This window comes from Heterodontus francisci, chromosome 14, assembly GCF_036365525.1.
Source record: "Heterodontus francisci isolate sHetFra1 chromosome 14, sHetFra1.hap1, whole genome shotgun sequence".
Lineage (NCBI taxonomy): Eukaryota > Metazoa > Chordata > Chondrichthyes > Heterodontiformes > Heterodontidae > Heterodontus > Heterodontus francisci.
Window position 1 is genome coordinate 56257216 of NC_090384.1, and position 14787 is coordinate 56272002.

A 14787-nucleotide genomic window follows, 5' to 3' on the forward strand; every position below is an offset into this window, starting at 1 on the left:
TTCTCTCTCTCTGGCTCTCTCTCTCTCTCTCTCTCTCTCTCCGTCTCTCTCTCTCTCTCTCTCCGTCTCTCTCTCTCTCCGTCTCTCTCTCTCTCTCCGTCTCTCTCTCTCTCTCCGTCTCTCTCTCTCTCTCCGTCTCTCTCTCTGTCTCTCTCTCTGGCTCTCTCTCTCTCTCTCTCTCTGGCTCTCTCTCTCTCTCTCTCTCTCTCCGTCTCTCTCTCTGTCTCTCTCTCTGGCTCTCTCTCTCTCTCTCTCTCTCTCCGTCTCCGTCTCTCTCTCTCTCTCTCTCTCTCTCCGTCTCTCTCTCTCTCTCTCTCTCTCTCACGTCTCTCTCTCTCTCTCTCTCTCCGTCTCTCTCTCTCTCTCTCTCCGTCTCTCTGTCTCTGTCTCTCTCTCCGTCTCTCTCTCTCTCTCTCTCTCCGTCTCTCTGTCTCTGTCTCTGTCTCCGTCTCCGTCTCCGTCTCTCTCTCTCTGTCTCCGTCTCTCTCTGGCTCTCTGTCTCTGTCTCTCTCTCTCTGGCTCTCTCTGGCTCTCTCTGGCTCTCTCTGGCTCTCTCTGGCTCTCTCTGGCTCTCTCTCTGGCTCTCTTGGCTCTCTCTCTGTCTCTCTCTCGCTCTCTCTCTGCTCTCCTCTCTCTCTGCTCTCTCTCCTCGTCTCTCTCTCGCTCGCTCTCTGTCTCTCTCTCGCTGTCTCTGTCTCTCTCTGTCTCTCTATGTGTCTGTCTGTCTCTCTCTCTACACCACCCACTTTCTCTCTGACAGTTGCTGGGAGTGGGAACAGCAATTCTGAACTCAAGACAGATTTGGGGTTTTGAACGCCCTGAAGCTGTCAGAAGTTTGGAAGTGCTGTTCTGCTTCAGCACCTGTCCAGCTTGCAACTGACACTTGCAATTTGTTTAAAAGCTGGTCTGAGGAAGTCAATGGGAAATTTCTCCTCCCTGAAATAATCAGTCACAAACCTCAAAATTTTTACCATGGACACCGGTGTCCATGTCCAGACACATTGCCGACCCTGCTGACATTGCCACAACCATCCTTTACAGAAACATCAAACAAACCCACACACTTTGCAACAGCCAAATCTTCATCAGCCCTCTGTGCTCACATGCACACATTTTCTGCATCTTAACCAGTGCATTCAACTATCATTTTCCACAATGCCTATTCTTTGACTCCTCCACATTCACCTCCTCCTCACGCTGCTCCCTGATGCTCACAGCAGCACAGAAAATCTCCAGCTTACACAAGCATGTAAGCCACAGCCACAAGAGTGCCAACCTCATTTTAGGCTCCTCCACACTTGACAAACTACTCCAATTTCACACAGTTCCCATCACAGTGCTGAAACATTCAAGCTGGTTCTCCTCGCATATCCCTCCTTGTCATTCATTACCTTGTGCTGTTTGCTATACTGCAGCCATGCAACTCTAGAAAGTAAGGATTCCTTTATTTCTGCAGCAAATCATAGAATGGTTACAGTACAGTACACTCCAACCAGTTCTGTCTCCCTAGTAACATTGAAGTGCCAGGCAATGACCATCTTCAACAAGAAAGAATCTAACCATCTCCCCTTAACATTCAATGGCATTATGATTGCTGAATCCCCCACTATCAACATTCTGGGGATTACCATTGACCAGAAACTGAACTGCAGTAGCCATAAAAATATCGTGGCTACAACAGCAGGTCAGAGGCTTGGAATTCTATGGCAAGTAACTCACCTCTATACTCCCTGGTGTCTGTCCACAAGGCACAAGTCAGGAGTGTGATGGAATACTCTTCACTTGCCTGGATGGGTGCAGCTCTAACAATACTCAAGAAGCTTGACACCATCCAGGATAAAGCAGCCTGCTTGATTCACAAACATTCACTCCCTCCACCACCGATGCACTGTAGCAGCCATGTGTACTATCTGTAAGATGCACTGCAGCAATGCACCAAGGCTTCTCAGATAGCACCTTCCAAACCCACAACCTCTACCACCTAGAAGGACAAGCTCAGCAGATGCATGGGAACACCACCATCTCCAAGTTCCTCTTGAAGCCACACACCATCCTGACTTGAACTACATTGTCTTTCCTTCACTGTCACTCGTTCAAAATCCAGAAACTCCCTTCCTAACAGCACTGTGGGTGTACCTACCCCACATAGACAGCAATGGTTCAAGAAGGCAGCTCAACACCACCTTCTCAAGGGTGATTAGAAATGGGCAATAAATGCCTCCATTCCATGAATGAATAAAAGAAAAGAACCCTGAAGTTTTTAGTTTCACTTCATTTGGGGACTGTCTATTTAAAAAAACAAGCTTTGAAACCAAGGTCAGTGCACCTAATAGAACATTCAGCAGGTCATTTGTTCAAACAACAGCTTGGACAGGCTCCTCCACTAGTCTCGCAAACCATAGACTTGCTCACACCAGCAAATATTTCCCTTCAGATAATTATCCAATTCTTTTTGGAAAGCTATGAATCTGCCTACACCATACTCTCAGGCAATGCATTCCAACTACTCATTGCATAAGCAAATTTTTCCTCATGTTACCATACTTCTTTTGCCAATCACCTTAAATCAGTGGTCTTTGGTTCTCGATTCTTCTGCCAATGGGTACGGTTTCTCCCTATCTACTCTGTCCAGGCCCCGCTTGATTTTGAACACCTCTATCAAATCTCCTCTTAATCTTCTGTCACATTCACACAAGGGCTAGTTATGAAAATAAAGTGACCTGAAGCAATTATAAACTATAAAAATGAACTGCTGAAGGAAACTCCCAAAAATTTTGCTGCAGACAAGATGGAGTAAGAGGTTATCTGACCATCTCCTGTACTGCAAATATACATCAGGACTGTTGGAGACTAAACATTGATCACATCTGGACTAGTTCTGCAGAAGGCACATTAAAATGCTAAACAGGGCATTTAATGCTAACTGGCTCCTACCTTCAAGGATTGGGCTGACAAAGACCTTTACAGACAGGGCGACTCTGGGTTCAAAGTCAAGATGGTAGGTGGGAAATAACATCACTTTATCAAGATAAGTCACATCCAAGCACCATTGTGTAACAGTGGCCACGCATTAAAAGACTTTGCATGAACACACCAGGGGAGACCATACATGGTCACCTGACTGAAACCCGACCTGATAAGGGATTTTTCTCTTTAAAAAAAAAGATTTTTTTGAAAGACAGAGAGGGGGAGAGAGAAAGACTGCAGTTGAGAGATTCCATTCCAACCAAGAGGACCCTGCCTGCAACGTTTTTAAACCACCAAGGCAAAGACTGCAGAGAAGACCTTGAAAACTCCCCTTCTGAGAAATTTTAACAAGATTGTCCCCCTGACTTTGACTGAGTCTTAATCAAAGGAGTCTGCAATACTTCAGTAAGCCAAGAAAAGGAACACCAGGCCTGCAACACTATTAAGAATCACTCCTGTAGCACCAAGAAGGTTTCAAAGTGAATTATTTTTACAACAATTGGACTGAAATGCATGCTGTCCTCTTTAGTTTAGAGATACAGCACTGAAACATCTCTATATTTTCTTATGTGCATGAGTGAGTGGGTGAGGTAGCAAACATTTTGGGGTAATTTTGAATAAATAGTTATCTTTTTAAAATTTATGAGAAAACTTGTCTTTTGTCTGTTTATTTGATCCCTAAAATCCTCAGGGACGAAAACACAATTTTAAAAAAAAACATTATCTGTGGTCAGTTGAGAGGTGAAAAGTGGAAGTGATCCACACTATATCTCATCTGTCCATAACAGATTGGGGCTCTTGAGCTGGGATTTTGAAACATCAGACTGAACAAGTGGTTTAGGAATAGGAGGAAAATTGAACCCTAACATTGAAAAGGATGAAATAAGCAGGATTTTTTGTATCCTTTTCTTCTTTGCTGTGCTAAAACACTTAAAGACTTGGCCACATTCAATGCCAAAACATTGAAAGAGCAGGGAGAATTATCATGGGAAGTATTGGATTCATTAAATATTGAAGATTTAAAAGCTGCAGCTATCCAGGTGGGAGTAATGTTCAGGCAGAAAGCAAGGAAATCTGAGATCCTTAAGAACATAGTTAGTCATTTTAAAATTGCCCCAGAGCAAGAAGAAACAAGTATGAAATGTAAGTTTGAAAAAAAAGACCTAGCTAGAATTGCAGTTTCAAAAGGAAAGAGAAGAAAAAGAGATGCCGTTTCAAAAGAAAAAAGAGGCAGTGAAAAGAGAGCTGAAAAAGGAAAAAGAGGAGAGATGCAGATGCAAAGGGAGAGAGAGGAGAGATGGTTTGAGTTAGACACGCTGAAAGAGCAAGGTGGAGATGCCACCAGCAATTCAAATTTTAACCCCAATTCAGAGCAATGCTTTGATGTTTTGAGACACAACGCAGAAATTTAATGAGAAAGGGATTGAGTCGTATTTTATCTCTCTTGAGAAAATTGCTACCAGGTTAAAATAGACAAAAGTATATGGGACTCTCCATTTACAAGGTGAGTTAGTGGGGAGATGTTTTTCTGTTTACATTTGAGGGGTGCTGCATGCTTGATGATAGGCTGTCTTTTTCTCTTGGCTGGCTGCTGAGCCAGGCAAGCCTGATGAGCTGACCTTTTTCTTGTTAACAGATTTTGAAATTCCTTGTAATTTTCATCAAGCCAGTCCATATTCTGCTTGGTGCTGGGTCTGATGGACTCGTTGGAAGTATCCAGTACTGCAGCTTTGTTGTGTTCCCAGAGTTCTTCTGGAGTAAAGTGGAATGACTGGTGGATTGCATGTACGGAAAAAAAACTCAACTGTACGCTGACACTGGCAACATAAGAAGTTTACATGAAGTACTAAAATCTGTCTATGGATCAGCATATCAAACCCAAAACCCCTTGAGCTGCGCCAATGCAAGAGCTGACACACTGACAAGTCCTTGATTGCTGGTTGGAACACTTTGAAACACTCTTCAGCGCCAAGTGTACGTAGACTCATAGAGTCATCGAGTTATACAGTACAGAAACAGGCCCTTCAGCCCATCGTGTCCTTGCCAGCCATCAAGCACCGATCTATTCTAATCCCATTTTCCAGCACTTGGCCCGTAGCCTAGTATGCTATGGTGTTTCAGGTGCTCATCTAAGTACTTAAATGTTGTGAGGGTTCATGCCTCTACCATCCCTTCAGGCAGTGTCTTCCAGATTCCAACCACCCTCTGGCTGAAATTTCTTTTCCCCTCAAATCCCCTCTAAACCTCCTGCCCCTTAGCTTAAATCTATGTCCCCTGGTTATTGACAGCTCCACGAAGGGAAAATGTTTCTTCCTATCTAGCCTATCTATGTCCCTCATAATTTTGCATACCTCTATCAGTCTCCCCTCAGCTCTAAGGAAAACAACCCGAGCCAATCCAGTCTCTGTTCAGAGCTGAAATGCTCCAGCCCGGGCAACATCCTGGTGAATCTCCTCTGCACCCTCTCCAGTGCAATCACATCCTTCTGACAGTATGGCAACCAGAACAGTACACAGTACTGCAGCTGTGACCGAACTAGCATTTTATACAGCTCCATCATAACCTCCCTGCTCTTATATTCTATGCCTCAGCTAATAAAGGCAAGTATCCCATGTGCCTTCCTAACTACCTTATCAACCAGTGCTGCTGCCTTCAGTGAACTATGGACAAGGTCCCTCTGATGCTCTGTACTTCTTAGGGTTCTACCACCCATTGCACATTCCCTTGCCTTGTTAGTCCTCCCAAAATGCATCACCTCACACTTCTCAGGATTAAATTCCATTTGCCATGGCTCTGCCCATTGATATTGTCCTGTAATCTAAGGCTATCCTCCTCACTATTTATGAAACCACCAATTTTCATGTCATCTACAAACTTAATAATCATACCTCCTATATTCACATCGAAATCATTAATGAACACTACAAACAGCAAAGGTCCCAGCACCGATCCCTGTGGTAACCACAGGTCACAGGCTTCCAATCGCAAAAACAACCCTTGACCATCACCCTCTGCCTCCTGCCACCAAGCCAATTTTGGATCCACTTTGCCAAATTGCCCTGGATCCCATGGGCTCTTACCTTATTAACTAATCTCCCATGCGGGACCTTATCAAACACATGCCAAAGACTTGCAGGTTGAAAGGTAAATTGGCCATTAGAAATTGCCCCTAGTATAGGTAGGTGGTAGGGAAAATATAGGGACAGGTGGGGATGTGGTAGGAATATGGAATTAGTGTAGGATTAGTATAAATGGGTGGTTGATGGTCAGCACAGACTCGGTGGGCCGAAGGGCCTGTTTCAGTGCTGTATCTCTAAACCTTGCTGAAGTCCATGTAGACGACATCAACTGCTTTACCCTCATCTACACATCTATTCAAAAAATTCAATCAAGTTTGTTAGACATGATCTCTCCCTGACAAAGCCATGCTGACAATCCTTGATTAATCTCTGCCTCTCCAAGTGGAGATTATTCCTGTCTCTCAGAATTTCTTCCAATAGTTTCCCTACACTGATGTTAGACTCACCGGCCTATAATTACTTGCTTTATCCCTGCTACCCTTCTTAAATAATGGTAACACATTCGCTGACATCTAGTCCTCTGGTAACTCCCCTGTGGCCAGCAAAGATTTGAAAATTTGTGTCAGAGCCACTGTTATCTCCCCCACCACCACCACCACCACCACCACCACCACCCCAACGCTACCCCCAACCCTGGCCTCACATAACAGCCTGGGATACATCTCATCTGGGCCTGGGTGTAATCCAACTTTAAGCCCTCTAAAACGGCAAATACCTACTCCCTTTCAATGGTAATTTGTTCAAGTATATCACACTTGCCCTCCCTGATGGCGATACCGACATCGTCCTTCTCCAGAGCGAATGCAGATCAAAAGTAGTCAACCACACAGAGATTGCCACTTTTGTCTCTAATGAGCCCACTTTTTCCCTGGTTAGCCCATTTTTTTTTTATATCCAAAATATACTTTATTCATAAAAATCTGTAAAAATTACATTGCCAAACAGTTTCCAAACAGCACCAAAAAATACAAACATTGCAAGGGAGATCAGTTTCCTTCAATACTGTCATGAGTTTCTTCCCAACCCTTCCGTTTCACAATTGTCATGTCAATTACAGTTTTACATTTACAGCAATTGAGAATATTAACGATACAGTTCGAGGGGTTTCCCATGGATCCAGCCCCTCAGTCCAGCTTCGTGGGGGAACCTTACACTGTGGTCTTTCCCCATTGAGCCTTTGCTGCGGCTGCCCCAAGCTTTAGTGCGTCCCTCAGCACGTAGTCCTGGACCTTGGAATGTGCCAGTCTGCAACATTCGGTGGTGGACAACTCTTTGCGCTGGAAGACCAGCAAGTTTCGGGCAGACCAAAGGGCGTCTTTCACCGAATTGATAGTCCTCCAGCAGCAGTTGATGTTTGTCTCGGTGTGCGTCCCTGGGAACAGCCCGTAGAGAACAGACTCCTGTGTTACAGAGCTGCTTGGGGTGAACCTTGACAAAAACCACTGCATCTCTTTCCACACCTGCTTTGCAAAGGCACATTCCAGGAGGAGGTGGGCGACCGTCTCTTCCCCACCACAGCCAACGCGGGGGCACTGTGCGGAGGGGGCGAGACTTCGGGTGTGCATGAAGGATCTGACGGGGAGGGCCCTTCTCACCACCAGCCAAGCTACGTCTTGGTGCTTGTTTGAAAGTTCTGGTGATGAGGCATTCCGCCAAATGACTTTGACGGTCTGCTCGGGGAACCATCCGACAGGATCCACCGTTTTCTTTTCCCGTAGGGCCTTGAGGACATTCCGTGCAGACCACTGCCTGATGGACCGGTGGTCAAAGGTGTTTTTCCGCAGAAACTGCGCCACGAAGGATAGGTGGTACGGCGCCGCCCAACTGCACGGTGCGTTCCGCGGCAATGTGACCAGGCCCATCCTTCGCAACACCGGGGACAGATAGAACCTCAGCACGTAGTGACACTTGGAGTTTGCGTAATGGGGATCTACACATAGCTTGATGCAGCCGCACACGAAGGTGGTCATCAGGATGAGGGCCACGTTGGGTACATTTTTCCCGCCCATGTCCAGAGATTTGAACATCGTGTCCCTCCGGACCCGGTCCATTTTAGATCCCCAGACGAAGCGGAAAATGGCTCGGGTGACTGCCACGGCGCAGGAGTGGGGTATGGGCCAGACCTGCGCCACGTAGAGCAACAACGTGAGCGCCTCGCACCTGATGACTAGGTTCTTACCCACAATGGAGAGAGATCGCTGCCCCCACATGCCCAACTTTTGTCGTACCTTGGCTACTCGCTCCTCCCATGTTTTGGTGCACGCCCCGGCACTTCCAAACCATATCCCCAGCACCTTCAGGTAATCTGACCTGACGGTGAAGGGGACAAAAGATCGGTCAGCCCAGTTCCCAAAGAACATGGCCTCGCTCTTGCCGTGGTTAACTTTGGCTCCCGAGGCCAGTTCGAACTGGTCGCAGATGCTCATCAGTCTGCGCACGGACAGCGGATCCGAGCAGAAGACGGCGACGTCATCCATGTACAGGGAGGTTTTGACCTGAGTGCCTCCGCTGCCTGGGATTGTCACCCCTCTTATGCTCGCATCCTTCCTAATAGACTCAGCAAAGGGTTCAAAACAGCAAACAAACAAGACCGGGGACAGAGGACAGCCCTGTCTGACTCCAGATTTGATCGGGAAACTTTCAGATTCACACCCGTTGATTGACACTGCGCTACTGATGTTTGTGTAGAGCAGTTGGATCCAATTGCAGATTCCCTCCCCAAACCCCATTTTGGAAAGCACGTCCATCATGTAGGTGTGCGATATCCTGTCAAAAGCCTTCTCCTGGTCCAGGCTGATGAGGCAGGTGTCCACCCTCCTGTCCCGTACGTAGGCGATCGTATCCCTGAGTAGCGCGAGACTATCAGAGATCTTCCTGCCGGGTACAGTACAGGTCTGATCGGGGTGAATCACCAACTCCAGAGCAGACTTGACTCGACTGGCTATGACTTTGGACAGAATCTTGTAATCAACATTAAGCAGTGAGATGGGCCGCCAATTTCTGATTTCTGCCCTCTCCCCCTTCTGCTTGTAAATGAGGGTGATGATGCCTTTTCTCATGGTCTCTGACATGCTGCCGGCCAGGAGCATACTCTTGTATACTTCCAGCAGGTCCGGGCCGACCCAGTCCCACAGGGCCGAGTACAACTCGACCGGTAAGCCGTCGCTCCCGGGGGTTTTACTCGTCTCGAAAGACTCGACGGCCTTTGTCAGCTCGTCCAGAATTAGCGGCTTGTCCAGTCTCTCCCTCCTGCTGTCATCTAGGACCTCTGTGATAGATGACAGGAAGGACTGGGAGGCTCTGCTGTCTGTGGGCTTCGCGTCATACAGCCCAGCATAAAAGGATTTGCTGATCCTTAGTATGTCGGACTGCGAAGACGTTACCGAGCCATCTTCTTCCTTCAGGCTGCTGATAACAGAGCTCTCTCTGTGTACCTTTTGGAAGAAGTAACGCGAGCACGTCTCATCCTGCTCGATGGAGCGGACTCTGGACCAGAAGATGATCTTGGAGGCCTCCTTGGCAAAGAGCGAGGCCTGCTGGCTCTTCACCTCTTGGAGGTCCTCCTTGACCTCGACCCCCATTGACTGCAACCGGAGTAGATTTTGCATAATTTTCTGGAGTCGGGACAGTTCCCTCTGTCTCTCTCTCGCCTTCTGAACACCTTTGTGGATGAAGAACCTCTTGATGTTCTCCTTAATCGCTTCCCACCAGTGAACTGGAGACTCAAAGAGGGGTTTCACGGTCCTCCAACCATTGTAATCCCTTTTGAGTTCCTCAACGTTCTCTGGGGTCAGCAGTGTCGCATTGAGCTTCCACGTCCCTCTGCCAACCCGCTGGTCGTCCTGTAAGTGACAGTCGGCCAGTAAGAGGCAGTGGTCGGAGAAGAACACCGGCTTGACGTCGGTGGATCCGACCTTGACAGCACGGGACACAAACAGGAAGTCAATCCTGGAACGGGCAGACCCGTCCGATCTTGACCATGTGTATCTGCGCTGCGCTCCGCCTGCAGGTATGCTGAAGACGTCGTGCAGTTTGACATCCTTAACTGTTTCTATTAGGAATCTGGACGTAGCGTCCAGTTTGCTGTCGTCACTGCCGGATCGTCCAGCCGCATCGATGATGCAGTTGAAGTCACTGCCCAGGATGACCGGCCTGGATGTCGCCAGCAGCAGTGGGAGCTGCTGGAAGACGGTCAGCCGCTCGCTGCGTTGTACCGGGGCGTACACGTTGATCAACCGGAGCGGAGCGTTGTTGTACATCACGTCTGCTACGAGGAGGCGGCCGCCCACCACCTCCTTAACTTCGGAGATGGTGAAGTTACCTCCCCGCAGCAGAATACCCAGGCCGGAGGAACGGCAGTCATTTCCCCCCGACCAGATCGATGGCCCGTGGGACCACCATCGCGACCACTGCCTGTAGGTGCTGAGGTGTGGTATTCCACACTCCTGCAGAAACAGTAGGTCAGCTTTGACCTTGGCAAGGTAATCTAAGGTTGAAACACATCGCGTAGTAGATTTAATGCTACGCACATTAATGGAAGCAATTCCTACACCCATTTTTTACTAAAAATTAGTTGTTGCTTCCCATACCATTTGTCCTCGCTAGTCCCAGTCCTTCGGGATGTTCCTGCATACCCATCGTGTGCGCAAGCAGTTTCACGTTGGTTGGGCTCAGAAACCCCTCCTGATTTTTCATGCAGGGTTTGTGCCGCTCGGGTGACATCGGGGGGGTCTTGTAGGCAGAGAGCATTGGGTTGTCCTCAGCTGCTTCCATCTGTTCCTCCTCGAAAACATCACAGCTCCCGGTCTCCCGGAGCTCAGGTGCGCCAGACGTGTCTTTGCTCCCGGTGTCCCGGAGCTGAGATGCGTTGGCCCCGTCGTTACGTGTGGGGCATTGGGGTTGGGGCACGCCGGGCCCATCACAGCTTCCAGTGCCCGGGGGCTGGGATGCCTTATCATCCATCTCGGAGTTCTGCCGCCTCTTTTGAAGGGGCTGTCGTTCCAGCATTTCCCCGTCCAGTGAAGAGGAGTTGTTGCAGTCTGATTCAGAAGAGAGCCTCCTCTTGCCACTGGTTTGGGTGGTGGCTTTGGGATGTTTTTTCTTTGTGGTTTTCCTCTGGACCACTTGCCACTGACCTGTTTGTCCATCTGCTGCCTCCTCCTCCATTGATTCTGTCTGTGGAGGAGGGGTTTCCAGGCGCTGGGTAGGTGCTGGGTCGTTGGTTTCAGCTGCTTCCCCTTCCTTCTCAGGTTGAAGCTCCTCGCTGCGGAGAAGGTTGCTGATCTCCTTTCGAACAGCGGACGCCTTCGTCGAACCTTCTCCCGGCCATTCCTTGGACCTTGCCGCCTGAGCATAGCTGAGGCAACGTTTGGGGCAGGTCTTGTAGAGATGGCCTGCCGCACCGCACAAGTTGCAATACTTAGTCTCCTTGGTCTGATGGCCTTCCTCCTTGCAGTTCTTGCAAACAACCGTGCTGCAGTTGGCTGCCATGTGACCAGATTTGCCACATGTGCGGCAAACTCTGGGCTGCCCAGCGTAGACCAAGAAGCCTCGACTTCCCCCGATAGCGAAGCTGGAGGGAGGTTGGATGATGGCTCCACTGGGATCTACCTTCAAGGTCACCTTGACCTGCCGCTTGCTGGTCCAGATCCCAAAGGGGTCCTTGACATCAGTGCTGCTGCTGGCCACCTCGACGTACCTGGCGAGAAAGGTGAGTACATCCACCACCAGAACATGGGGGTTGTAGAGGTGAATCGTCACCACCCGGTCCCGTTGTGACGGAAGCGTGAAGAGCGGCTCTGCTGTGAGGATCGACAAGGGCGCCCGGTCCCCTTTCTCCTTGAACGCCTTCAGGAACTTGATGCATCCCGCCACGTTCCGGAACGTCACGTCGAAGTAGCCACTGCTGGGGAAATCCTGCAGGCAGAAGACGTCCGTCGCTTGAAATCCGCAGCAATCGAAGAGATTTTTCTTGATGAAGAAGGTGCGATCGACCGGTGCATCTCCTTCCTTGTCCTTCACGACCACCCGAACGGTGTTGCGCACTCCCTGGCCCGAAGCTCGAAAATTGGTTATAGCCATTTTACTCAAAGCTTCCCCAGGATCAAAAGGCAATGATCATGGTCTCTTCTCAATCACTTAAGCACTGATAAGAACAGATACTACACTTGATCTTAGCCAAAAGGCCGAGAAGCGATCACTTCGCAGCAACTTTTTTTTTTTATTTCCAAAATATACTTTATTCATAAAAATCTGTAAAAATTACATTGCCAAACAGTTTCCAAACAGCACCAAAAAATACAAACATTGCAAGGGAGATCAGTTTCCTTCAATACTGTCATGTGTTTCTTCCCAACCCTTCCGTTTCACAATTGTCATGTCAATTACAGTTTTACATTTACAGCAATTGAGAATATTAACGATACAGTTCGAGGGGTTTCCCATTGATCCAGCCCCTCAGTCCAGCTTGGTGGGGGAACCTTACACTGTGGTCTTTCCCCATTGAGCCTTTGCTGCGGCTGCCCCAAGCTTTAGTGCGTCCCTCAACACGTAGTCCTGGACCTTGGAATGTGCCAGTCTGCAACATTCGGTGGTGGACAACTCTTTGCGCTGGAAGACCAGCAAGTTTCGGGCAGACCAAAGGGCGTCTTTCACCGAATTGATAGTCCTCCAGCAGCAGTTGATGTTTGTCTCGGTGTGCGTCCCTGGGAACAGCCCGTAGAGCACAGACTCCTGTGTTACAGAGCTGCTTGGGATGAACCTTGACAAAAACCACTGCATCTCTTTCCACACCTGCTTTGCAAAGGCACATTCCAGGAGGAGGTGGGCGACCGTCTCTTCCCCACCACAGCCAACGCGGGGGCACTGTGCGGAGGGGGCGAGACTTCGGGTGTGCATGAAGGATCTGACGGGGAGGGCCCTTCTCACCACCAGCCAAGCTACGTCTTGGTGCTTGTTTGAAAGTTCTGGTGATAGAAAAGATTTTTTTTTTTTTTGTTTCCAAAATATACTTTATTCATAAAAATCTGTAAAAAGTACATTGCCAAACAGTTTCCAAACAGCACCAAAAAATAAAAACATTGCACGGGAGATCAGTTTCCTTCAATACTCTCATGAGTTTCCTCCCAACCCTTCCGTTTCACAATTGTCATGTCAATTACAGTTTTACATTTACAGCAATTGAGAATATTAACGATACAGTTCGAGGGGTTTCCCAGTGATCCAGCCCCTCAGTCCAGCTTGGTGGGGGAACCTTACACTGTGGTCTTTCCCCATTGAGCCTTTGCTGCGGCTGCCCCAAGCTTTAGTGCGTCCCTCAGCACGTAGTCCTGGACCTTGGAATGTGCCAGTCTGCAACATTCGGTGGTGGACAACTCTTTGCGCTGGAAGACCAGCAAGTTTCGGGCAGACCAAAGGGCGTCTTTCACCGAATTGATAGTCCTCCAGCAGCAGTTGATGTTTGTCTCGGTGTGCGTCCCTGGGAACAGCCCGTAGAGAACAGACTCCTGTGTTACAGAGCTGCTTGGGATGAACCTTGACAAAAACCACTGCATCTCTTTCCACACCTGCTTTGCAAAGGCACATTCCAGGAGGAGGTGGGCGACCGTCTCTTCCCCACCACAGCCAACGCGGGGGCACTGTGCGGAGGGGGCGAGACTTCGGGTGTGCATGAAGGATCTGACGGGGAGGGCCCTTCTCACCACCAGCCAAGCTACGTCTTGGTGCTTGTTTGAAAGTTCTGGTGAAAAGAACAGATTTTTTTTTTTTATTTCCAAAATATACTTTATTCATAAAAATCTGTAAAAATTACATTGCCAAACAGTTTCCAAACAGCACCAAAATATACAAACATTGCAAGGGAGATCAGTTTCCTTCAATACTGTCATGAGTTTCTTCACAACCCTTCCGTTTCACAATTGTCATGTCAATTACAGTTTTACATTTACAGCAATTGAGAATATTAACGATACAGTTCGAGGGGTTTCCCAGTGATCCAGCCCCTCAGTCCAGCTTGGTGGGGGAACCTTACACTGTGGTCTTTCCCCATTGAGCCTTTGCTGCGGCTGCCCCAAGCTTTAGTGCGTCCCTCAGCACGTAGTCCTGGACCTTGGAATGTGCCAGTCTGCAACATTCGGTGGTGGACAACTCTTTGCGCTGGAAGACCAGCAAGTTTCGGGCAGACCAAAGGGCGTCTTTCACCGAATTGATAGTCCTCCAGCAGCAGTTGATGTTTGTCTCGGTGTGCGTCCCTGGGAACAGCCCGTAGAGCACAGACTCCTGTGTTACAGAGCTGCTTGGGATGAACCTTGACAAAAACCACTGCATCTCTTTCCACACCTGCTTTGCAAAGGCACATTCCAGGAGGAGGTGGGCGACCGTCTCTTCCCCACCACAGCCAACGCGGGGGCACTGTGCGGAGGGGGCGAGACTTCGGGTGTGCATGAAGGATCTGACGGGGAGGGCCCTTCTCACCACCAGCCAAGCTACGTCTTGGTGCTTGTTTGAAAGTTCTGGTGATAGAAAAGATTTTTTTTTTTTTTTTATTTCCAAAATATACTTTATTCATAAAAATCTGTAAAAATTACATTGCCAAACAGTTTCCAAACAGCACCAAAAAATAAAAACATTGCACGGGAGATCAGTTCCCTTCAATACTCTCATGAGTTTCCTCCCAACCCTTCCGTTTCACAATTGTCATGTCAATTACAGTTTTACATTTACAGCAATTGAGAATATTAAC

The 14787-nt window shown here is 48.4% G+C and overlaps 1 pseudogene; it reads right to left on the minus strand.

The window, feature by feature from the left end:
- Positions 1-12135: 12135 nt before the first annotated feature.
- On the minus strand, positions 12136-12244 carry LOC137377384 (U2 spliceosomal RNA; annotated as a pseudogene).
- Between the last annotated feature and the right edge of the window lie 2543 nt (positions 12245-14787).